The 27,667-nt window shown below is 35.1% G+C and overlaps 1 pseudogene across 1 annotated transcript; it reads right to left on the reverse strand.

Annotated features, from left to right (window-relative positions):
- Positions 1-12,067: 12,067 nt before the first annotated feature.
- On the reverse strand, positions 12,068-27,114 carry LOC114304010 (putative disease resistance protein At1g50180; annotated as a pseudogene). Its single transcript, XR_014355388.1, has 4 exons — positions 25,791-27,114; positions 18,331-18,939; positions 14,897-16,232; positions 12,068-12,343 (listed from the first exon to the last, which is right to left on the reverse strand). The product of XR_014355388.1 is annotated as a putative disease resistance protein At1g50180 (transcript).
- Positions 27,115-27,667: the final 553 nt, after the last annotated feature.

Raw genomic sequence — 27,667 nt, forward strand, 5'->3', positions numbered from 1 at the left:
CATCTTAGGAGGCCAAACAAAGTAGGGTTCTCCCTTGATTTTTTCCAAGAGCCTGGAGATTGGCTCCGTGAACACAATGGTTATGGCTTCATAGGTTCTACTCCTTTCTTCTTCGGTTTCTACGGTCGGTTGCCTATTTTGGCCGCACCTCCTTCTTGGTCCTCCCTCCTAGGCTGCTCAGCCTTATGTTGCCAAGAGGCCTTAACTATATCATCTGTAACTGACACTTGTACAAAGGCAACGTCATATTCCATACGAGCTCGCTTCTCTATTCGGGCCCTCAACTCTTTCAAGTAAGAGGCGGGTCGTTTTGTCAACGACTGCCCGAGCTTGTATGAAGGGGGGAGGCCTTGTTTGAAGTATAGAGTTGCTAATGGCTCACTACAAACATCTTCTTCTAAATCACCATATGCCTCCTAATACCGCTGAGCGTATTCGCGCAAAGACTCCTTTTTATCCTTCCGAGTATTGAGCAAGGTCCAATCCCTTCGGGATTCGGCTATTAGAGACAAACCGTGCGAGGAAGGCCTCGGAGAGTTGGGCCCAATCATAAAATGATTGAGGAGGAAGCTTGTCATACCACCGGAGACCATACTCACCAAGGCTAGAGGCGAAAACCTTGCACATGAACACATCGTTTTGATTCCAGAGTGACATCATTTGGCGGTAGTGGTTGATATGAGTCAGGGGGTCTGACTTTCCATCATAGAGGATGAATTTCGGTGGACTGTACTTATGAGGAGCTTCCACCGCTTTAATCTCAGGGCAAAGGGGTGAAGAGACTAGTCAGTCCAGAGCACGGCGCTCTATTTGATGAACGGACCGATCTAGATGCTCCCTCTTCTTGTCTAATCGCCGCTCCGCTACCTTGTTTGACCATCGGTCATCTCCTCGATTGTCGTTCAACCATGTCCTCAAGTCCCATGGTCACTCGTCACGACGGCGCGGAGGAGGAGAGATTAGTGAATGATGACTGACGGTCTTCTGTCTCTTGTGAGAGTTCTCTCAGGGATTCCCCGTCCTACTGCTGGCTCCCTCACTGCGTACTGGAATCAGCTGGCTGCGCTCACCACGACCAGGACTGTAGTTGGACCATTCCCATCGTAGGGGCGGCGGAGGAGTGTGCCTCCGATGCTGCGACGGTCCCCTTCCGGACTTCCTTGGCTCACCCTGAGGTATCATCTGCATCCTCAGTTGAGCACGTAGCTCCTCAATCTCCAGACTTATCGAGTCAATGACACAATCATGGTGGTCCTTCTCAACAAACAGCCGTTAAGATGATTGATAGGCGGCGGCATGACGTCGCTCTGCCGTGTTAAAGGTCGGACTGTCGTGGTCCATCATGTCGTCGTTCCAAGTAGGGAAGGCAGACCCTTGTCTTTGGTTCTCTCTGTTCCTGGAGTCTTCTATTCAATCCCTAGTTGCGAGGTTCCTTTAATACCCATCATCTGAGTTTGTCACAAAGTAATCAGAGAACGATTCCCATAAACGGCGCCAAATGTGCCGATTGGTTTCCCCAATAGAGTAAAATGGAACTTCGTGGATGAACCCTGGTGCACTGATGGGTGAAGGCCTGCACAAGGAACAAATGGTTAGGCTGCCTGACCGGGGGGTGGTCGGAAACCCCTTCGACGGTTGAGTCAGTATCGGAGTTTGGTAGAGACAAGATAGAGAAGACCAGTGTGTTTCTAGAATAAAGAGATCGCCCTTTCTCAAGGAGAGTAAGGTTACCTTTTATAAGAATTGTATGGCTTACTCATCAAGCTTCCTTGTTTGCCGCCTTCTCATCAGTCGTGATGGTAGTCCATCCCTTAATAGAGTAAGGTTACCTTTTAGCACTCATATGCCATGGAGTGGGAGCCTTGGAGCCTAAGTTATGGACTAACCCATTTCAGAGTGGGAATGGGTGTTAGGGCCAGGCTCATGGTCTTTCACAGAGTGGGGAGTGGGCCAAGACCATTAGCTTGACCCATCATAGAGTAAGAGAGAGGGCCCACTTCGGAGTGGGGACCTTTGTGCAGCCTAACTAGGTTCCATACAAATAGGCTTGAGTAATTGCGCCCCTTCACAAACCAATTCTGGTTCACAAATTGAACAGTCAAATTTGACCCATGTGGCCGAATATTAGTGCTATTCGAACCATTCATTTTATAAATCCTTTGCAAGCCTACATTGTTACAAAAATTCAAAATCATTTCTTCCATCTATTCAAAATCATATAGCAACTGGCATATATGGAAAAATTGTTAAAATTAATGCCATATTTACATTAGATACATTGGATACATTGCATGCATTGGATACATTGAGTTCATACATTCTTTGTATTCATGTATTTTATATTTATTAAGTACATTGTCTAAATTATATTCATGTACCTAGTTAATTGCAAGGTTGTTTAGGTTCATGGATCTTTTTCATTGAACTTATGTATAACCTTCTCTATATGAAAGGATGTAAGCCTATGGGCAAAGGATATGAATAATAAGGAAGAAAAATTCAATACAAAATAATAGTTCATTCTAGAGAGAGTTTTATCAAAAGCTAATAGAAGTGGTATCAGAGCTTTGGTTGGGTCAAGAACAAGCTGGGCGTAGAGATCAGATACAGGGAAACAAGCCCCGAACAAGAACAAACCGACGTCCATGGCGAATCCCAACAACCAAAATGTATCTACTTCTATCTTTAATGGTGAAAATTTTAATTTTTGGTATGTGAAAATGAGAACTATTTTTGTCTATATGGATCTTTAGGATATTGTTAAAAATGGGTTCGAGGAACCTGAAGATGAAGGAGCTTTGACAAATCCCCAAAAGAACCAATTAAAAGAACAAAGGAAGAAGGATTCAAAGGCTCTCTCTTTTATTCAATAAGGAGTTTCAGAAGCAATCTTTCCAAGAATTATCAATGCAACAAAAGTGAAGAAGGCATGGGATATTCTTCAGAAAGAGTATAGAGGCAACTTGAAAGTAAGAACCATCAAACTTTTGAAAAGAGATTTTGAAATTTAAAGATGAAGGATATGGAACTGTTAAAGGATTATTTTTCTAGGGTTATGGAACTTGTAAACCAAATGAAAATTTATGGGGATAATATTACTAATCAAACAGTTGTTGAATTTTTTTTGATAAGTTTGTCGGAGAAATACAATCCTATTGTTGCTGTCATTGAAGAAACTAAAGAACTTGCTGATTTGAGTATTAAAGATTTGATGGGTTCAATTACAAATTTGAGCAAAGGTTGAGTAGGCAATCTGAAAAGTCAATTGAAAGTGCCTTTCAATCCAAGCTTAATGTTAGTACCTCTAATTCCCAAGGAAAAGGAAGAAGAATAAATGCAACCGGAAGAGCAAGAAATGTAAGAGGAAGAGGAAGGTCTAATTTTTAAAGAAAGGAAAATGAAGAGTCCACTCAACAAAAGTGTGGAATTTGCAACTGAAGCAATCATGTTGATAAAGATTGTTGGTTTTGAGGAAAGCCAAAATGTTATAATTGCAACAAATTTGGGCATGTCAAGAAGGATTGCTAAGTCAAGAGCACTTAACAAGCTAATTTTTCTGAGGAGCAAGAAAATGAAGGGCACATGTTTTATGCTTGTCACAAGGCATCAGATCAAAACAAGGATGTATGGTTTCTCGATAGCGGATGTAGCAATCACATGACAGGAGATGAAAGCATTTTTGTGAAAATGGATGCTTCCTCCAGTTCTCAAGTAAAAATGAGGAACGGTGCCTTAGTCCAAACAAAAGGAAAATATACTATTGCTATAGAAACCAAGATGGGTACAAGACTCATTTTCAATGTTCTCCTAGTTCCAGACTTGGAGCAAAATTTGCTAAGTGTTGGACAACTTATGGAGCATGGACACCTTGTTCACTTTGAAGACGATTTTTGCAAACTTTTTGGCAAAAGGGGGAAAAGCCAAGCTATAGCAAAAATCAAGATGGAGAAGAATAGAAGTTTTTCCTCTCATTTTCCGGTATAGCAAAAATGCAGCTTTGAAGATGGATGTGATTGATAATTCATGGCTTTGGCATAGAAGATTTGGGCACTTGAATTTTCAAAGCTTGAAGCATTTGCAACAAAAGAATATGGTTTTTGGGTTGCCAACCATTCATGAAGTGCAACATATTTGTGAAGGTCATGGACTTGGAAAGCATCACCGGGAGTCATTTCCAAAGGAGAAAGCATGGAGAGCTAAAGCACCATTGGAGCTTGTCCATACCGATGCGTGAGGACCCATGGATACACCAATTCATGGAGGTAACAAGTACTTCATTGTCTTTGTTGATGATTTTACTAGAATGACTTGGGTGTATTTCATGAGACAAAAGAGTGAAGTTTTCTCTATCTTCAAGAAATTTCAAAATCTTGTTGAAAGACAAAGTGGTTGTTTGATGAAAGTATTGAGAAGTGATAGAGGCGGAGAATATAACCCAAATGAGTTTATAAAATTTTGTGAAGATATTAGAATGGAAAGGCAATTGACTGTTGGGTACACTTCACAACAAAATGGTGTGGCGGAAAGAAAGAATCGAACCATAGAGGAGATGTCCAAGTCTATGCTACATGAGAAGGGGCTACCCAAAACTTTTTGGGGTGAGGCCGTGTATACAGCAGTTTACTTGATGAATAGATGTCCTATAAAAGCTCTTAAGGAGAAAAATCCATTTGAACCTTGAAGTGGAAGGAAACCATCAGTGAATCACTTGAAGGTGCTTGGTTGCATTTGTTATGCTCATGTTCCAAAAGAAGTGGGGCACAAGCTTGATGAAAATAATAAGAAATGCATCTTTGTGGGTTATAGCTCGAAATCCAAAGGCTACAGACTCTTCAGTTTGGATCAAAAGAAGGTGATTATTTGTAGAGATGTTCTCTTTGATGAGAAGGCGTCTTTTGATTAGAAAAAAAAAAAAAGTCCAAGATCAAAGCATTGTTTTCAATGAAGAATCAAAAAGTCCACACGTTGAAGATGTTGCAACTCTTGAATCTCCACAAAGAGGGTCCCCAATTGCTAGTTTACAATCTTCTCCAAGTTCAAGTTCAAGTTCAAGTTCAAGTTCTTCATCTCCAAGTTCAACTCCAAGAAATATGAGGAGTCTTAGTGATGTGTATGCAAGCTGCAATTTATGCATTGTTGAACCTGAAAATTTTGAAGAGGCAATTAGAGATGAAGCATGGAAGAAAGCTATGGAAGATGAAATTCATGTGAATGAGAAGAACAAGACTTGGGAGCTAGTGGGGAAATTGAAAGGAAAATAAATAATTGGTGTGAAGTGGATTTTCAAAACAAAGTTTAATCCGGATGGCTCTATTCAAAAGAACAAAGCAAGACTTGTGGCAAAAGGGTATTCATAACAACCTGGAATTGATTTCCAAGAAACTTTTGCTCCTGTGGCTCGACTTGATACAATTAGAGCTATCATTGCTTTGGCGGCTCAAAAGGGTTGGTTCTTGCACCAACTTGATGTAAAATCAGCATTTTTGAATGGAAAATTAGAAGAAGAGGTGTATGTTGATCAACCTCAAGGCTTTGTTGTCAAAGGCAAAGAAGATAAAGTGTACAAGTTGAAGAAGGCTTTATATAGCCTGAAGCAAGCACCCCGGGCATGGTATAGTGAAATTGATGTTTACTTCAATGAAAAGGGTTTTCAAAGAAGCAAAAGTGAGCCAACTTTGTACATCAAGAGGCAAGGTACGACCGGTATTCTCATTGTTTCACTTTATGTTGATGATTTGGTTTTTACTGGTAGTGATGAAAAATTGATTAAAGATTTTAAAAGGGAAATGATAAAGAAATATGAAATGAGTGATTTGGGGCTATTGCATCATTTTTTAGGCATTGAAATCTACCAAAACAATGGTGGTGTTTTTATTTGCCAAAAGAAGTATGCTCAAACACTTCTTGAGAAATTTAAAATAAAGAATTGCAAAGCAGTTGCTACTCCCTTGATTGTGAATGAAAAGTTGTCAAAGGAAGATGGAAGCAAAGAAGCTGAAGCATCTTGTTATAGAAGCTTGGTTGGAAGTTTGTTGTACTTAACTGCTATAAGAGCAGACATCATGTATACTACAAGTTTATTGTCTCGGTTCATGCACAGTCCAATCCAAATTCATTTTGGGGTTACAAAATGAGTGTTGAGATACATTCAAGGTACACTTGATTATGGAATTTTTTATGAGAAATTTGTTAATGCAAAGTTACTTGAATTTTGTGATAGTGATTAGGCCGGATGTGTTGATAATATGAGAAGCACTTCTGGGTATGCATTTTCTCTTGGATCGGGTGTAATTTCATGGTCATCCAAGAAACAACAAACTGTGGCAAAATCATCTGCTGAAGCTGAATATATTTTAGCGTCATTGGCAACTACACAAGCAATTTGGCTAAGAAGAATTTTGGATGATTTTGATGAGAAGCAAGGTGAAACTACTCCAATTATGTGTGATAATAAGTCTGCTATTGCTATGACAAAGAATCCCGTCTACCATTCTTGTACCAAACACATTGCTATCAAACATCATTTCATTAGAGAAGTTGTGGAAGATGATGAGATTCAAATCAAGTATTGCAAGACTGAAGATCAAGCTGCGGACATCTTCACCAAAGCTCTACCAAGGGACAAGTTTGAATTTTTTAGAGAAATGTTGGGTGTCACAATATGGCATTAAGGGGAGTGTTAAAATTAATGCCATATTTACATTAGATACATTGAATATATTGAGTTCATACATTCTTTGTATTCATGTATTTTATATTTATTAAGTACATTGTCTAGATTATATTCATGTACCTAGTTAATTGCAAGATTATTTAGGTTCATGGATCTTATTCATTGAACTTATGTATAACATTCTCTATATAAAAGGATGTAAACCTATGGGCAAAGTATATGCATAATAAGAGAGAAAAATTCAATACAAAATAATAGTTCATTCTAGAGAGAGTTTTATCAAAAGCTAACAGAAATTGCATGAACATTTTTCCTTTTAAATTTGTTTTGGGTGGAAAAGGTATTACATCCATGAACATTATTTATTGTGTCTTGTACCGGTCTATAAGCTCAATCACCAAAGTCATAATGTGTTATTACAGTTACATATCAATTCTGCCACAATATTCTGTCTTACACCAAAAAAAAGAAAAGAAAAGAGAAGCCTTATTATAACTAAAAAAACAACCACATCATGGGTTCCTCAGAGAGCAATTCTTATTTCTAATATAAATGAAAGACCAGAACAAATTTCACATGGGATTGAAGAATCTGCTTTACAAAATTGTTTGTAATTATTTACATGTCGTTGTAGCCTCTCAACTTTCAACATCCATTTCAATGTGAGAGAGACGAATGTGTCTATTCTGCTTTGCATAAATTTTCATATTGCCAATCATCAATGATCAGACCTTCTTTAGCTTGCTTGGCATTTCTTCAAATTCTTTCTTTCTTTTTTTTCTTTTTTTTTTATTTATTTTTATTTTTTATATTGGAACCAAAAAAGGATCAGCAGAAGATGGCTTTGGCTTGAAAGATGCTGGGCAGCCGGATAGCCATGGTTTTCTATGGAGGGGCACAAAAGGATCTCCAAAATTCTTCTTGGCGACAAAAAAATTTTGATAGGAGAGAATATTAATGATCTTTGTTGGTTAAACCCTTAATACATGAGAGAAAACATACATGAGAGAACAAATGGCATAGGCTGTTAGATAATGTCTCAATGGGACCACATAATTAAATGTGGTGTTATCATTTATAAGAAGCCTACAATTTAAGTGATTCAATTTAGTTAATAGGCTTAAGGGTATATGTGTTATGGACCTAATGTGTAGATACTAGTTGTATAATTTCTATTTCTATGAGGGGCAGAAATAGAAATTAAAACATATTGGTTAAAGTTGGTTTTTAGTTTTAAAACCAATAATGGTTAATTTATTGGTTTTCATTACCTTTCAGTTTTAAAACCAATAATGGTTAATTTATTGGTTTTCATTACCTTTCAGTTATGAAAACCAATTACAACCTTTAAAAGGTTATGGTCCCTATTCCTTCCCAAGGTGAAAAATAAGAACACTGTTTTTTTTTCTCTAAATCCTCTCAAGGAGAAACATAAGGCACCAAAGGGAAAGGATTAGAAGGCTCTAACAAAGTCAATATTAAGGTTTTATTGACAATCAGACGCTTCCGTTTAACCGTTCATCAATGGATTCAGGTATGTAATTTTGTCTTGATTTCTTGATAATACACATGGTAAATGATCCAAAGTGTAAGGTTTATGTTCTGAAATTTATGTTTACAAGTGGTATCAGAGCGGTTATATCATGTGTATTATCAGAATAGATATGCTTTTATTCATCCTATTTAGTTTCCTGGAATCAGATTCTGTTTTTGTATTTCTGTTTTTTCCTCTGCTGCAAATTCTGTTTTGTTTTCTGGAAATGGAACATAATTCGGATGAGCGGTTCATTTCTGAAATGGATGAACATCATGTATTTATATATATATATAGATATATCTTGCGATTTGATCGGTTTAATTTTGAACATCATAAAAAAAAAAACTATTTGTTTTTTTTGGACCCGTCAATTCTATTTATATATGTATATATATAATTGGAATTGCTGCAGATTATATAACATATACGGGGTCACAAATTTAGAAATCTTTAAATTTAATGTAATTTCGTACAATGTCTACAGAAATTTAATTTTCTAACATTCTCAATATAAGTCAATTCAAACAAGATGTCACAAAAGTGATCTCTCTTGTCTAGATTGTTTTATATGGAATGTTTTAAAGTTCATGTCTGTGTATCTCATGCGGGTATTTATCGGTCCAAAGACATGATTAAGACTTGGCAGAATTACACACACATTTTGTGGTGATAAACATGTGCCAATTGTCAAGGAAACCTAATGTGAATAATAAATCCATCAAAAGATAGATTTGTTATTTGACATAACTTATTGTCAATGTTTGATCATTACAACAAGAATACCACTTACAGTTAATATCACTACCCAAAGGCTTGGTATTAATGTTGTGCTAGGTATCTTGAGATGTTGTCATTAAATTAATTTATTTAGAGATTATCTGTTTGGTAACTTAATGTGAAGATGAGGTAATTGTTCCTGAGGAACAAACTCTAATCTGTGCCATTAAGGTGATCCACCAGAGAAAGGAGATTTGCATTTTCAGATGATTATATTGTATATCTCCAGGAACATGAGGTAGAAAATGGAATGTCGAAAGATGATCCAATCAACTTTCGTCAAGCCATGGAAAGTTCCAACTCTCATAAGTGGAGAGTGGACAGATTTCCATAGAGCACATTGGGACAAACTCCATGATAGCGGATTCACTTACGAAGGGACTACCACCCAAGGTCTTTCATGAGCACACTTCTCAGATGGGTGTTGTTCTATTTGAGAACATTCTGGTTTAGTGGGAGTTTGTATTTATATTACGGCTTTATGTCAGCCTTGAGTTTTATCTATATAATTAGATTAATTTCTGCAGAAATGAAGTATTCAGTTTATTACGCTCTATTACGTATTGTGAAGTATTGATCTCAATAAAGTTAAGTAGGACCAGTTGGAAATAGGCATGTATGGATCACATCACATGTAATTTCCATGCTACGCATCCATGATTGATCTATGTCATTTAGCTGTATTAGTATACGTGACCATTGGTTGGTCGAGTTACGATTGATGTAACGAAGACCGCTTTGATCCTATATTAATATAGTTAATGGACAAGATTGTTTGGATACCCTCAAGTTATGATAACAAATTTCTGAGCTCACTAAAGTTAAGCACATTTTTCAGGATACATATGTGGTCCAGTGGGAGATTGTTAGATAATGTCTCAATGGGACCACATAATTAAATGTGGTGTTATAATTTATAAGAAGCCTACAATTTAAGTGATTCAATTTAGTTAATAGGCTTAAGGGTATATGTGTTATGGACCTAATGTGTAGATACTAGTTGTATAATTTCTATTTCTATGAGGGGCAGAAATAGAAATTAAAACATATTGGTTAAAGTTGGTTTTCAGTTTTAAAACCAATAATGGTTAATTTATTGGTTTTCATTACCTTTCAGTTATGAAAACCAATTACAACCTTTAAAAGGTTATGGTCCCTATTCTTTCCCAAGGTGAAAAATAAGAACACTGTTTTTTTTCTCTAAATCCTCTCAAGGAGAAACATAAGGCACCAAAGGGAAAGGATTAGAAGGCTCTAACAAAGTCAATATTAAGGTTTTATTGACAATCAGACGCTTCCGTTTAACCGTTCATCAATGGATTCAGGTATGTCATTTTGTCTTGATTTCTTGATAATACACATGGTAAATGATCCAAAATGTAAGGTTTATGTTCTGAAATTTATGTTTACATAGGCGACTCCATGTCGAGGTGAGAGGGTTCACTTGAACCCACTGATATTTCAAGACTGTTTACTAGATATATGAATTTCTATAGTTAAATGTAAATAATGTCTTGAATGAACCTTCTGAATTTTTTTGCCAGAACCCTCTTTTTACCATTTTTTTATTTTTTATTTTATGAACCCTCATACTTACATAGAAATCATAGTTACAGTTTTTATAATGAGCAACATTTTTTATAATGAGAAATTATGTATATCATAATTTATTTATTTTTATTTTTTTTATCACCGTTTTATTTTACTTCTTACATAAATACTTATGATTCATTGTTTTAAGATAATTGCTAAACAATTAATGGAAACAAATAATATCTTATCATGTAATTTAGTGATATCAAAGGATGAAAAAAACAAATGATATATAGTAGTCTACTATGTTATAAAATTATTCGATGACTTTGATTGGAATTTGGCGCACATATTTAAAATTATGTATGGGTAAACTATTAATAGGTCTTAATAATTGGACTTAATTTCTATAAAGTCTTATTGAAAATAAGTCCTATTACAATCGTCGCTAAAAATAATTTTTTGTGATTTTTATACATATGTCGCTAAAAATTGATAATTAGTAACTTTTCTTTTGGTTACGGTTTTTATAAATTATCGCTAAAACTTACAATTAATGCGTTTTCCTGTGATGAATTCTTCAGACTGTCGCTTAAAGTTAAATTTTTATTTTTTTGTGACGATTTTTTTAAACTGTCACTAAAACTTATAATTTTTTGTGACAATTTTCAAACATTCATTGAAAATTAACAATTAGTGACTTTTTTAATAGTATATGATAAAAAATGTCATTAATTATCATAGGACCTATTAAACAAAATCCATTTAGTAGGATCTATATGTATGTCTTCCTAAATATAATTGATTCATACAGTTATCAATTTTGTGTTGGTGTTTTTAAGAAGCAACGTGAGAGGTGGCTATTTGTTACATTCACTAATTTTGTTTTCTTGTTGTGGATAAATTTCAAATTTTTTTTAATTGTACTGTAAATTCTTCTTTTACCTATGAAACTTGTGATAATTATATAAATAATTTTTTTAAAAAGAATTGTGCTGACATGAATAATCAGTCTGGAGATTTAAGGCTACTACCACCCCACACACACACACACAAACAAAAAAAAGTGTATGTAATCATATTTCAAAAATAATATCAATTTTTTATTTATGATTTGAGAAGTTTCTGTTTTCAGAATTAGAAAAAAGCAAAAAACTAATATGGAAATATTGTTTGAATTATTTTTTGGAGTTTCAAAAAAAAAAATTAAATGAAAAGGGTGATTGAAATGATGAGTCTTTTCAAACTTTTTTTTTTTTTTTTTTTTAAAAAAGTTTAAAAATCAAAAACCAAAAATAAAGTTAATCAAAAAAATTTAAATGACACCGCTCATGAAAATTTCTAGAGTCACCATTGACAAATGGCATAAAGGATATTCCTATGAAATTGTGGTCTATGTGGTGTGTACAAACATCATCTAGATGGTTTTGTTGGGGAAATCTGCAGACGTACATAGTTCATCAGAGAGATCATATGGCTCATTCAACCTTCAATCCTGTTTTTCAAATAAATTACCTTAATTCAAGAGACAAACTATCACCCAAGAGTAACAAGAAATTAAATTCAACTTGATTAAAAGAAATCAAACATACAAGTAACCATCCAAATTACGTCCAACATGAATAAAAAGAAATTAACAGTACACACTCACAAGCAAACCATCCAAATTAAGTCCAAGAGAATCTAGCCAATCATCTAAATTATACAATTAAACAGTCCAAGAAATCCACAGTAAATAGCAACAGCTGCTACATATGCAACATCCACTCATCCAAACTCCAAAGAACCACAACAGCTTCATCCAAACTCCAAGCTTCATCAATCTACAAATATAAGCAAGAAAAAATTATTCAATAACAAAAAAAAAAAAATATCTGTGAACTGGCCTCTCTGATGATGTTTAGAAATTTTTCTTGCACCAAATTCACTGGAAAGCTAAAAGCAAGCAAAAGGCGGGATTTTCTTGCGCTATAAAAGTTGTGAACTGGTTTTGACAGAAATCTTTACTCTTTAGCATCTGCAGTCATTGTACCAATAAGTAAAAGATGACATCAAGAAAGATGCGAACATTACTAGCAATTTAGTTGTTCAAACAGGAGCATACACAGTTACTCATGCATGTGCAGCTGTGGAATCCCAGGGCCTGTTGTAAGGAATTATAACGTATGCTTAATGCTTTTATTAAGATTCTAGCTCCTCAATTAATGGCCTTCGGAAAATCAACAAAATATCAGAAGATGTTTAAGCTTCTCTGCATTGTGAAGATTTTCAAAATCAAGTTTCTGAGCAGGTTCTTATGCATTGAAGAGTAGCTGGTTCTGATGCGCTGAAGAGCAATTCTTATTTCCAGCATAAATGGCCATTCCATTAGGAGGCCAAGGAATAGTCATTCCATTCATGCCCATGGTCATTCTAGCAACACTACCATAGATTAAGGGACTGGGTGATGTGTCAGAGTCTTCAAGGTGGCTTATATGCAGAGTTAACAATGAAGTCCCCAAAACCCCAATGAAGCCTATCTGGAAAGCCATGTTGAGAAAGAGGAATGAACTTGATGAGGTTACGACATCGGCAGGAAATACATATGAATGAGAATTGGTGATGATGTGATCTAATTAGAAGGAAGGATGATAGGTTGAGTGAAGCAGTATACCAGCCTGATATCTGTTCTTTATGATGCCAACATCTCAATCCCAATTGACCAGGGCAACAAATCAGTAAGCCTTAAATTGAATTATTATTATTTTCCCCATTTCAATGGGTTAATTCAAATGTTCCAAGGGATTGACCATAACTTATCAACGAAATTATCATATATTCTCATAGATCAGTTTAGTTGATACCTAGGGCAGTATAACTATATGATATGCAAAGACCAAATATTCAAATCATGTTTCCAGAGTCTTTATGAGAAAGCTAAGCTAAAAGAAATTTTGAGGATTTGGTGGAAATGGCTAAAATGGCTTGAACAGAACTTTTTTTTTATGGCCAATGACACTATGTCCTGCAAAACTACAACAGACATTGCATATCATATTGTCTTCCCACTTTAATCATCTAGTGATTAATAGGCTAAGAAAGCATAAATTCATTTTGCATATATTCAAATTGCAATTGAGGATTGGCCAACAGGATTAACTACAGTAGAATTCATGTAATTGTTGTTATAGATAAGAGATTTTTCTTGCTCTAAATTCACTGAAATAGGTGATTTAAAGTTCAATTGTGAACTGATTTTAACAAAAATCTCGATTCTTTTAGCTCCTGCAGTCATTTTAAAAGTTGGAGTAAGATTAATTATTTGTGCCTAAATAATTGCATTCCTTGGAGAAAGACATGTTATTAGATTCATAAACAATACTACTACAAATTCTATCCCACATACAAACAACATAGGAGAATTTCACCACGTATTGTATGTAAACATAAAACGAGCTACGTGATTTGCATACAATGATATTTCCCCAATGCAAACGAGCCTTGAGATTTGCAAGAATGGCAATTCTATAAATATCACAAGAATGGAGAGCATATCTTGACATACATACATGCATGCACATGTGTTCTCTATTATTTGACATGAAATTTGAAAGGTAGTTATACTTCTTTTCTGTAACAAAAGTAATACTTCTTTTGCAAAATTAAAATATATGTCCAGCAAGTAAGAATTTTAGCCAAAAAGCCAATATAAGTTGTCAAATCATTTTGTATACTTTTATATATATCTTTTCACAAAAAGTTAAAAAAATATTAAAAAAAACCTGTTTAAAAAAAAAAAAAAAGGACTGCTGGTCAATTTTTTCTATTTCAGGAAACGAAGGAAAGCACTGGACTGAGAAATTAGAATTTTCGAACCTAGTATTACTAATAATCAGAAAAAATTGTTTTGACATGGTTTTGGATCATTGAAGTCACAAATATCACCATTTTTTCTATTTCATTCATAAACTATCATTTTCGTCTATTGAGTTCCTAAAGATTTGAATTTATGTTTGTGTAGTCCAATTGGAGACAATTTTAAAAACAAACAACTGTTAAAACTTAATTTGATTAAAAAAATTAATTTGAGAATTTGAACATCTTAAACCATACAACAAAATACTAATTTTTCTTATTATTTTGAATAAATTACAACCTACAACCAACTTAATGAGTGTTTAATTGTATGATTTAAGTTGTTCAAATTATAAAATTACCTCTTTTTTTTTTTTCAACTGTTATTGATTTTTATAATCGTCTCTAATCGGATCACATGAACAAAAATTAGAAACTTAATAGACTAAATAGACGAAATTAATAGCTTAGAGATAAAAGTGAAATTAACCCTTATAAAAAAAGAAAGAAAGGAAAGAGGGGGGAAGAAACTACCAACCAACCTGATGTAAATGTAGGAAGATCCGAGAGAGAACAGGCGTCAATTAATAATTATGATGGAAGGAACGTGCTGGACTTTGTAGAAGTCCTCTCCTCCTTCTCTAACCCTGTTTCCGAGTGCTTTAGATGCGTATTTAATATCAAATTCACGGAGGGTGGTAATGAACCTCAATCCGTCCGGAATCTCCTTCAATTTTTGGCATCCATGAATTACCAAACGGAAGAGACAGGGCATGGCTCCTTGTTCCACCGTCCACTCCTCCAAGTTTTCAAGAGAGTAGAGTTGTAAAGATATGAGTTTCGGAAAACCTCCACCATCACAGCCGCCATAGCCCACTCCTCCTCCTCCACCACTGCTGCTGGATGGTGCTGTTGTTGTTGTTTTCGGTGGTGCAGAAGAACAAACCATCTCCTTCCCAATGTAGGAATCCTGAAATAAGCCGAGAGTTCTTAAGTTGGGCAACTTCTCCAATGTTGGCATTGGGTCTTCCTCTAGTTTAGTATCCTCCAAGGCTAACTTGGTGAGATTTGGAGGGAATTGGTCTGGCAATTTATTAACCAGATTCAGGGACCCTGCTAAATTCAATTTGTGAAGATGGTGGCATCCTAAAAGTTGCCTTAAAAGGCTTTGTTCTTCTTCCATTCGGAAATCTCCAACAATCGCGAAGGATAAAGATGGTAGAAGAAGGCTGTTTGAATTGTTGAGGAGGATTGGAGATTTAAGGATCACTGCCAAGTCTTTGGGGGCTTCCGAACAAACTTCAACTTTTCGAAGATTTGTCAGTCTGGGAAAGTATCTGACATCACAATACTCTGTGTCAAAGTCTTCTAGCGTCTCCAATTTGCTCAAACCATCCAATCGCAACTTACTTGTACCAGTCAGCTTGATTCTACGAGGAAGATATAGATGTCTCAATTGTTCCAACCTCCACAGGACATTGGGTATTTCTAGTTCATCAACTGCCCTTAGATCTAGGGTTTGGAGGAATCTCAAGTTGCCTATAGAAGAAGGCACACTATAAATTTCAGAAGCTCTTATACTTAAATATCTCAAGTGAAACAGGTTTCCTATGTCTCTCGGCAACATCCCCTCCTCATGTTTGATTTCCATGCTTTCGACATCTAAAATTCTAAGCAACTTGAAGCCCTTGAGAAGTGATTTTATCTGTTCCCAACCAGACATTTTCAAATCGTTTACAAAGAAGTAAAATTGGCAATACCGCATATGGTGGTGATTAGTTAATTCTTCGAGATTAATATATTCTCGCCTTATATTATTTGCATCATGATCACCTAAATAGTACATATGCAGGATATTCCACGTCGGTTTGTGAGGGACTATTTTCCCACCTTATAAACAGGCTGGCTCCTCTTACCTTGCATAGGCCTTTTCCCCCAGTGGAGAAGGAACAAAACCGTGCGGTCGGAATGCCAAAGTGGACAATATGTGCAAGGCACGGGGACTGGTAGCTTTATTTGGCGCCGTCTGTGGGAACTTCTTCCGGGATGACCGGAGCCAACGCAGCTGGGGGCTTATGTGCGGGAAATCCTACATCGGTCTGTGAGGGACTACTTTTCCACCTTATAAGCAGGCTGGCTCCTCTTACCTTGCATAGACCATTTCCCCCTAGTGGGGGAGGAACAAAACCGTGCGGTCGGAATGCTAAAGCGGACAATATGTGCAAGGTACGGGGATCGGTGGCTTTATTTGGCGCCGTCTGTGGGAACTCCCTCCGGAGTGACTGGAGGCAGCGCGGCTGGGGGCTAATGTGCGGGAAATCCCACATCGGTTTGTAAGGGACTACTTTCCCACCTTATAAGCAGGCTGGCTCCTCTTACCTTGCATAGGCCTTTTCCCCTAGTGGGGGAGGAACAAAAATCGTGCGGTCGGAATGCCAAAGCAGACAATATGTGCAAGGCATAGGGACCGGTGGCTTTATTAGGCGTTGTCTGTGGGAACTCCCTTCGGGATGACCGTTGCCAGCGCGACTAGGGGCTAATGTACAGGAAATCCCACATCGGTTTGTAAGGGACTACTTTCCCACCTTATAAGCAGGCTGGCTCCTCTTACCTTGCATAGGCCTTTTCCCCCAGTGGGGGAGGAACAAAACCGTGCGGTCGGAATGCCAAAGCGGACAATATGTGCAAGGCACAGGGACCGGTGGCTTTATTTCGCGCTGTCTGTGGGAACTCCCTCCGGGGTGACCGGAGCCAGCGCGATTGGGGGCTAATGTGCAGGAAATCCCACATCGGTCTGTGGGGGAACAAAACCGTGTAGTCGGAATGCCAAAGCGAAAAATATGTGCAAGGCACGGGGACCGGTCCCCGTGCGTTGCACATATTGTCCGCTTTGGCATTCCGACCGCACGGTTTTGTTCCTCCCCTACTGAGGGAAAAGGCCTATGCAAGGTAAGAGGAGCCAGCCTGCTTATAAGGTGGGAAAGTAGTCCCTCACAGACCGATGTGGGATTTCCCGCACATTAGCCCCCAGCCGCGCTAGCTCCAGTCACCTCGGAGGGAGTTCCTACAGACGGCGCCAAATAAAGCCACCGGTCCTCGTGCCTTGCGCATATTGTCCGCTTTGGCATTCCGACCGCACGGTTTTGTTCCTCCCCCACTGGGGGAAAAGGCCTATGCAAGGTAAGAGGAGCCAACCTGCTTATAAGGTGGGAAAGTAGTCCCTCACAGACCAATGTGGGATTTCCCGCACATTAGCCCCCAGCCGCGCTGGCTTCGATCACCCCAGAGGGAGTTCCCACAGACGGCGCCAAATAAAGCCACCGGTCCCCGTGCCTTGCACATATTGTCCGCTTTGGCATTCCGACCGCACGGTTTTTGTTCCTTCCCCACTGGGGGAAAAGGCCTATGCAAGGTAAGAGGAGCCAGCCTGCTTATAAGGTGAGAAAGTAGTCCCTCACAGACCGATGTGGGATTTCTTGCACATTAGCCCCCAGCCGCGCTGGCTCCGGTCACTCCGGAGGGAGTTCCCACAGACGGCGCCAAATAAAGCCACCGGTCCCCGTGCCTTGCACATTTTGTCCGCTTTGGCATTCCGATCGCACGGTTTTGTTCCTCCTCCACTGGGGGAAAAGGCCTATGCAAGGTAAGAGGAGCCAGCCTGCTTATATGGTGGGAAAGTAGTCCTTCACGGACCGATGTGGGATTTTTTGCACATTAGCCCCCAGCCGCGTTGGCTCCGGTCACCCCGGAGAGAGTTCCCACAGACGGCGCCAAATAAAGCCACCGGTCCCCGTGCCTTGCACATATTGTCCGCTTTGGCATTCCGACCGCATGGTTTTGTTCCTCCCCCACTGTGGGAAAAGGCCTATGCAAGGTAAGAGGAGCTAGCCTGCTTATAAGGTGGGAAAATAGTCCCTTACAGACCGATGTGGGATTTCCCGCATAGTATACAACAAGCCTACGAATTGTAGTCAACGGTGACGACGAAGATGAAAGGCAGAGTTCTCCCACTTGAGCTGTTGATTATCAAAGACTTCAACGCGAACAACCTTGAGAAAATTCTCCTCTTGGGCTTTCAACAAGCATAAGTCCCGCATGAGATCGTGGAGGCGACAAAGTTTAATCCTTCTGCCGGACCTTGTTAATTGGACTTGAACTATGCATCTCTAAGCTAGCTCACTTAAATAACTCATTCCAACATCCAACATTGTCTCTTCTACATTCATTTCTCCTACTTGTGCTGGTGGTACTAATGATGATGACACAATGCCTTCAGCCATCCACATTTGAACTAATTTTTCTGCACGTATCTCATAATCTTCAGGAAGATGGCTCAGATACAAAAAGCATGCCTTGAGATGGTACGACAAATCTTGGTAACTTAAAGCTAAAATGTCTCGAACTCCATGGCTGCCTTCACCCTTCTTGTTTAAGTAATAATTGATGTTTCTACTCACCATCTTCCACTCCTCCATCTTGTGTTTGTTTGCTAGAAGTCCTAATACCACAATGGCCAACGGTAGACCCCCACAGTGTTTCGCCATTTCCTTCCCTAACTTCATCATTTCAGTGCTCGGCTCAAATTCTGCAAAATTAAAATGTTACGAACACACACAAAAAAGTGAGTCATCTATCATTAGGTTTGCAAATTAAGAAGTAAAAAATAACCTATATATATTAATTATTGATATAAAATAGAAACGAATGTAGCATGGGTAACCTAGTACCTGTGTTTATCATATGTACAATAAGCCATTTGAAGGAGATAATTGGGTGATACAAGTTACTCTTGAGCCCAAAATTAGCCACTTACAAATTTTGGGTAAATTGTGATGGTAGTTCCTGTGCTTTATTTCTTGTGTCATTTTAATCCTTATACTTCTAATTAGTTCGATTTTGATATTGAATTTTTAATTTTGTCTCAATTTGGTTCAATTGATTACAATTCTTAGTATTTTTTTTGGAAAATATGCACTTAAGTGTCATGTGCCATATTTTTAAGGACAAAATTATAAATTTACTCAATTCAGTTAGTTAATCTCAACTAATTTAGTGATAATTTTTTCTTAAAAAATACTAATGATATTATTAATTGAACCAAATTGAAATAATATCTAAAATTGAAGGTCAAAATTGAGTCAATTAAAAATGTAGGGATCAAAATGATACAAGAAAAAAAAATATAAAGTCTACCAATGTAATTTGTCCCCAAATTTTTATACTTTATCGACTTATCTTTTCTCTCCAAATACTAACAAGTCTTGTAAACTTTTAAGACATATGTCCAAGTACTAATTCATAAATTTTTTAAGACATATGTCCAATTAAGTACTATTCAATAAACATGGTTTTATCTACCTGGGAAAATAATATGCATCTATCTATTTGAAAAATATATATTATTTTAAAAGGTAGAGTTGCTAAAGATGGTTAAATATTTTTTGTTTGTTTTGAATAAGAATTCTCATATCTAAGTTCCCAAATAGGAGAATGCTTTGCACATCATATGCAATTTATGCAAAAAAATATAATTTCTCTCACAAAATGTATAATTTTTGTCACAAAAAATATAACTTTTTGCTTTTCACAAAATGTATAACTTCTCTCATAAAAAGTATAATTTTAGTTTACATGACTTTTAGGTGCACATCATAACTTCAAAATTCATAACTTTCATCACAAAAATCGTAACTTTCATCTCACAAAATGTATAACTTCTCTCATAAAAAATATAACTTTCCTACGGTGTACAAGTACGCATTGTAACCTCTCCCTAGAAAGTAATGATGCTGCTGAATTAAATTTATTGAATTAAATTAAGAAAAATTTATCTATAAATCCCATCTTGAGGAATGGTGATTCATTTAGACCTAAGAATTTTCTTATAGACCAATTAGTCCCATTGATTTTGGAAAAGTAGATTTAATACCAAACCAAACCAAGCCTTAAGTCTCATCAAATGAGGTCGGCTACATGAATCATTTTTCTTCACGCAGCCCTTTTAAAAGCCATTTCATTAGTCAAATTAAGAAGATCCATATCTCTATTTATAACGCTAACCAACGTTAATCTAGGCCTATCCCATCCCCTAACCCTTCCATCTACCATTACAGTATCGTATCTCTTCACTACTGTCTCTCTGTTGGTCTCCGTTGAATATGACCAACCCATCTCAATCGATTCTCTCTCAACTTATCTTCTATCGGTGCTACTCTTACCCATTCCCGAATACACTTATTCCTAAAAAGTAGATTTAATATATTATTTAAGAATTAGATTTACGGTTATACCCTTATTTCTATTATATTTCTTCTCTTTTTTTCTTTTGTGCTAGAAAGGTAATGTACACAATATATGGGAATCAAATTTTGGATGAATTTTTATATAAAAATCTTTTTATTTTGAAAACATTTCAAAAGAAAAATGACTTAAAATAAGGGATTTTTCAAACATTCCAAAAGAATGTGGGAGTTTTTAAACATTTCAAAAGGAGTACAAAAACTACTTGGTAAGTTTTGGCCAAATGTATAATTTCAAACTGTAATACTTCAATGTAACACTTAAACGTAACACTCTAATATAATACTAAAAAAAAATATTAGTGTAATACCCTAATGTAACACATAAAAAAAACTATTTACTGTACTTTTCTTAAACGTAAAACACTCCAAAAAAACTCCTTAGTGTAACACATACAAAAATTTCTTCTTGTAACACTCTATTGTAACACATAAAAAAACTCCTTAGTGTATTTTTTTCAAACGTAACACTCTAATTTAGCACTCTAAAAAAACTCCTTAATGTAACACTCCAACGTAACACACACACACACACAAAAATCCTTAATGTAACACTCTAATTAAACACACACAAAAAAAAAAAATTAGTATACTTTTCCCAAATGTAACACTCTAATATAATACTCTAAAAAAATTTCTTAGTGTAACACTCTAATGTAACACTCAAAAACTCCTTAGTGTAACATTCTAATGTAACACATGAAAAAACTCCGTAGTGTACTTTTTTCAAATGTAACACTTCAATATAATACTCTAAAAAAATTTCTTAGTGTAACATTTTAATGTAACACACAAAAAAAACTATTTGGTATACTTTTCCCCAATGTAACGCTCCAATGTAACACAAAAAAAAAAAAAAAAAAATCTTAGTATACTTTTTCTAAATGTAACACTCCAATATAACACTAAAAAAAAAAAATGAGATTATTCAAACCATTCTAAAAGAAGTACAAATATTTCTTAATAAATTTTGGGCAAATCTATAATTTCAAATTGTGAGTGTTTCGTTTAGAAAAAGTATACTAAGAAGTTTATTTAGTGTTTTTTTTGTGTTACATTGGAGTATGTTACATTGGAGTGTTACGTTTGAGATTACACTAATTGGAGTGTTACATTTGGAAAAAGTACACTAAGCATTTTTTTTTTGTGTGTGTATATTACATTGGAGCGTTACGTTTGGAAAAAGTACACAAAATAGTCTTTTTTTAGTGTTACGTTGTTACGTTTGAAAAAAAATATACCAATAAGTTTTTTAGTGTGTTATATTGAAGTATTACGTTATTGGAGTGTTAAAGTGTTGAGTTTTGTTCGTAATGTGGGATTTGTTCTCGAATAAAGGAAAATTTAAAACTTCTGTAGTGTAAATTGTCCAAATGTATAATTTTACATTTTGAGAAACGCACCTTTATCGCCAAAAAATTAAACTCAAACATGTAAATCTCTTTTATGTAATTTTCACTTTAATAGGACCTTTGGATTCATAAGAAAAAATGAAGAACTAAACAGTTCACAAATCACATTTTGAGATTTATTGGTGCTTCACCCCTAAATTAAATTGGATCTTTTTTTTAAACTCTTTTGCAAATTAATGAAATAGTATTTTTTAGTTAAAATACTAAAATTAATAAAGTTGTATAGTTTTCTTTAAATTCAAAAAGGGTTTATTACACTTTATACCTTTAAACTATCACCAAATTATCTATTTAGTCCTTAAATTATTGATTGAGTCTACTAAATCTCTAAAATATATATAAGTCAAAGTCTATTTAGTACCTAAATTATCTATTGAATCAACTAAATCCCTAAAGTATTTAATTTCTAACCTATTTAAGGATTACAAAAATAAAATATAAACTCATGAGTATTATAAATTTGGCTAACCCTGTCATCCTCCTGCACGTCCGGTCGGTTGACCGGATCAGTGTTTATTTTTTTTTTTTTTTCACACTTGTTATTTTTATGTAAATAAAAAATATTTTTGAAATTTTTTAAATTTTTATATGAGCTTTGAATAGAATTTTTGGTTGTGTGTTTGGTTATGAGTTGTAAGTTTTTTAATCAAATAACTTTTATAATTTCAAAAACTCAGAATTCCCTCTAAAACTCAATTCAAAACTCATAACCAAACAAATTTTTCATACTCAAATCATAATTCCAAAACTCACAAACTCAAAATACAACTCTATTCTCAAATCATATTTAGAAAACTCTACCAAACGCTACCTATAACTTTTCCTACGGTGTGCAAGTACGTGTTGTAACCTCTCCCTACAAAGTAATGATGTTGCTGAATTAAATTAAGGAAAATTTACCTATAAATTTCATCTTGAGAAATGGTGATCCATTTGGTTGTTTGGGGTGCCCTAAATAAGTGCACTTTTTGTCTTTTTGAACTAAAAAGTAGAGGAAAAAAATATGGATGTTTGGATTAACTTTTTGACTTTTTACGAAAAAAATGTGTATTAAAATATTGTATAAAATTGTAAAATTACGAAATTACCCTCGCTGACACAAGCAGCAGTACTGGCAGTGCACTTTCTGTCTCTTTTCAAAATTTTTTTTTTTAAATGGCATGTGTGGCTACAAGTGTGCCACGTTTTCCATTGACTTGGATGTGTGGCTGCACAGTTTTGTGCAGTGTTGTTTTCCCTTTTTTTTTTTTTTTTTTTTTTTTTCAATTGACATATTTCCAGCCAAAAAAAAGGTAAATACTATGAACTTTTTTGCTTTTTTAGTAATTTTTTGACTTTTTAGATTTTTTTGATGATGCCAAACCAGCCCTAGTTTTAAAGATTTTCTTATAGACCATTAGTCCCATTAATTTTGAAAAGATAGATTTAATATATTATTTAAAAATTAGATTTACAGTTATACGTACACAATATATGGGAATCAAATTTTTGATGAATTTTTATATAAAAATCTTTTTATTTGGAAAACATTTCAAAACAAAAATGACTTAAAATATGGGATTCTTCAAACATTTCAAAAGGATGTGGGATTTTTCAAACATTTCAAAAGGAGTACAAAAACTACTTGGTACGTTTGGCCAAATGTAGTATCAGGGTAAACTACCAATAGGTCCTAATAGTTGGAATTAATTCTCATCAAGTCCTATTGAAAATAAGTCTTGATAAAATTATCGCTAAAAATAATTTTTTTGTGACAATTTTTTATATATGTCGCTAAAAATTGACAATTAGTGACTTTTTTTATCATGATTTTTATAAATTATCGCTAAAACTTACAATTAGTAACTTTTTTTATGACAAATTTTTCCCATAGGACTTATTAGACAATGAGTCCACTTATTAGGACCTACACGTAAGTACCCCTAATTTTTCAAACTATAATACTCTAATGTAACTTTCAAACGCAACACTCCAATATAACACTTAAAAAAAAAAAAAAAAACTTAGTGTAACACTCTAATGCAACACATAAAAAAAAAATTCTTTACTGTACTTTTCTCAAACGTAAAAACTCCAAAAAAACTCCTTAGTATAACACTCTAATGTAATACACAAAAACTCCTCAGTATAACATTTTGATTTAACACAAACACACACACACACACACACACACACACACACACACAAACTCCTTAGTGTACTTTTTTTTAACGTAACATTTCAATATAAAACTCTAAAAAATTCCTTAGTGTAACACTTTAACGTAACACACAAAAAAAACTCTTTGATGTACTTTTTCCAAATATAACGTTCCAATGTAACACACACACACACACAAAAAAAAAAAAAATTAGTATACTTTTCCTAAATGTAACACTTCAATGTAACACTAAAAAAAAAAGAATGTGAGATTCTTCAAACCATTCCAAAAACGAGTACAAATATTCTTTAGTAAATTTTGGGTAAATGTATAATTTCAAACTGTGAGTGTTCCATTTGAAAAAAGTACATTAAGGAGTTTTTTTAGTATTTTTGTGTGTTATATTGGAGTGTTATGTTTGGGAAAAGTACACTAAGGAAATTTTTTTTTTTTTGTGTTACATTGGAGCATTACGTTTGGGAAAAATACACCAAAGAGTTTTTATTTGAGTGTTACATTGTTACGTTTGGTAAAAATATACCAAGGAGTTTTTTAGTGTGCTACATTGAAGTGTTACCTTATTGGCATATTACATTAGAGCGTTAGGTTTTTGTTCGTAATGTGAAATTTGTTCTAGAATGAGGAAAAATTCAAAACTTTTATAGTGCAAATTGTCCAAATATGTAATTTTACATTTTGAGAAACCCATTTTTATCCCAAAAAATTAAACCCAAATATGTAAGTGCACTTTAATAAGAGCTTTGGGTTCATAAGAAAAAAATGAGAACTAAACAATTCACCAAATCACATTTTTGGATTTATTAATACTTCACCCTTAAATTAAATTGGAATTTTTTCTTAAACTCTTTTGCAAATTAATGAAATAGTATTTTTCAGTTAAAAACTAGAATTAATAAAGTCGTATAGTTTTCTTTAAATCCAAAAAGGGTTTATTACACTTTATACACTTAGATTATCGTCAAATTGTCTAGTTAGTCCCTGAGTTATCGATTGAGTCTACTAAATGTCTAAAGTATATATAAGTCAAAGCCTATTTAGTACCTAAATTATCAATCGAATCAATTAAATCCCTAAAGTACTTAATTTCTAACCTATTTAAGGATTATAGAAATAAAATATAAACTCATAAGTATTATAAATTGATGTAACTTATCATGTCATGTGAGAAGTCAGATAAGCAATAGAAAATTTGATAAAATATTTAGGTAATATATAGCGACCTTCTTAATTTATGCCTTCTTTATGATGACTTGGAGAAAAATTACCACTTCTTAAAAATTATGGGGTAGTTTGAGATGATCTAAATAAGTGTATCTTTTAACTTTTTAAGAAAAGATGTATAAAAAAATAGAGAGGCAATATGACCCATAAAAGATAAAAATAAAATAAAAAAATATGCTAATATAGATCATGTCAAACAAGTTCTAAATGTGTTAGTTTGTATTACTCCTTATAAAAATTGTGTGGCTTACTCCTATGAGAATCAAAAGACAAGGTAGACGAAAGAAATTTAAAAATTTAAGCGTAACTTTCATTTTGAGGGGTGGATGATATTAATAATTACCTGTAACATTTCTCCTCGAGAATGCTTTCTTTCCAAACAGTTCCCAACTCTCAGGTTTAGTTAAATGCCTCAGTTCGTGGGGTTGATCAGCGTACGAAGCCACTTCTTGTATGCGAGTAGTTAGTAGTATTTTGCTACCTGCAACTTTTTTATTCGGGAAGGATTGGAAAACATTTCTTCTGACTTTGAACTCGATAAAGTTCCACAACTAGCTCGCCATGACTCATTGTTTTGATTTTTTTCCTCTCTTCATGTGACGGAGAGGTAAGTTCGATTAGAATCCCTTCCAAAACTTCTCTAGTATTACATTGTTGAGATATAAAAGCCCAGGCAAAACAATCAAAATGACGCCTAACATCAATGTAATTGTAAACCTTTTTTGCAAGGGTGGCCTTGCCAAGACCGCCCATCCCCCAAATGGAAACAACTCGACACTCTCTCTCTTTCACCAAATATTCTACTATTTTTGTCAAGCCTTCATCTAAGCCAACGACATCCTCTTCCATGATATGAGGATAAGGCTGTAATAGCAGTCGTTGCTTCTCATACCTGGAAGAACTCAAACTTTCTCCTTCACTTATTGCCCTCACGTTATAAGTCTGAAACCTTGACGTGATGTCACTGATCTTGGTTTTAATTGACTCAATTTCCACCCCAACCTTATGGATGGCTATATAATCCTTGACAACACAAGAATGCCGCATGAGAACATTGAGGATACCTGTTCCCCTCCTGAATGCAACTTTGACAATAAACGTGTCAATTGCATCATCAGCATCATAAGCAGCTTCTCTAATCTCCGCAACTAAGTTGTGGACTGTCTTGTCTCCTTCTTCTCGCCTTGCAGCTGCATCTTTCAAAAAGCATTGCATTCGATTTAACTCTGTTTGCATTTGAAGGACTTGGCCCTTTACCCCACGCAACGATTTAGCTTCTTGGCTGAGCACATTGCCTAGCATTTGTACCACAAAGGATACAAAAGGCCTAGCCACAGTTTCTGCCATAGTTACAGAGTCTTCTTCTTTCACAAATTCTACAAAGACATCAGTTTTTTTATAGCAAAGAAAAATGCTACCACAGTGGTGATATGGAAAATGGACTCAACGCCTATCTGTTTCGATTTTGTGAATGACTTAATGTGTGCATTTGTCAAAGCTCATATGGCTATACAATAAAAGAATGACTCCAGCAACGAACACATACCTTTACTATATATATAGTGGTGGGAAATCTTAGGTTTCCCTCAACAACACTTCTTCAATCAATCTTTCAAGAGAAGTTAATTTTAAAAAGCAAACACAGGGGACTAGGGGTCCACAATCCCCATTGACGTACCAACTAAGCATGGATTCGCTATGCACAATGCATTGCGTAAGTTGTATTTGCATCAAGTATCAGATACTCATGATCATATATCTATCTAGCAATCGGCGAGCTTGATCATATGATCTCATTAGGGCATTAGAATTTTCTCCTTTGCTTGGAATCCCAACATTTTCCTATGCCAACCTCAAAGGCAAAGAATAATGCAGCAAGAAAATTGAAAAGAAAGATGCTAAAGAAACTACTTGATGTTTTTCTTTCAATTTAAGAAAAGAAATGATAAGTTCTATTCTTTTCATGAACTTCAATAGATTGATTCCAATTCCTTAAGTTAATTTTATTTGCTTTTAGAAAACTAAGTTGATACAGATTGAGACTTCAAAACATGAGCATTTGTGTTTGCATCAAGGAAAAATTATTCAAGTTGCACAAAATCATACATCTATGTGGCAATCTTCCTTTGCCAACCTTGTAGGCAAAGAATAATGCAGAAAAAAAAAAGAAAAAAAAAAAAGAAAAGGAAAGAGAGAGAAAGGGAGATGCTAAAGAAACTA

The sequence above is a fragment of the Camellia sinensis genome, chromosome 2, assembly GCF_055761805.1.
Source record: "Camellia sinensis isolate YWXY chromosome 2, ASM5576180v1, whole genome shotgun sequence".
In the NCBI taxonomy this organism is placed as follows: Eukaryota; Viridiplantae; Streptophyta; class Magnoliopsida; order Ericales; family Theaceae; genus Camellia; species Camellia sinensis.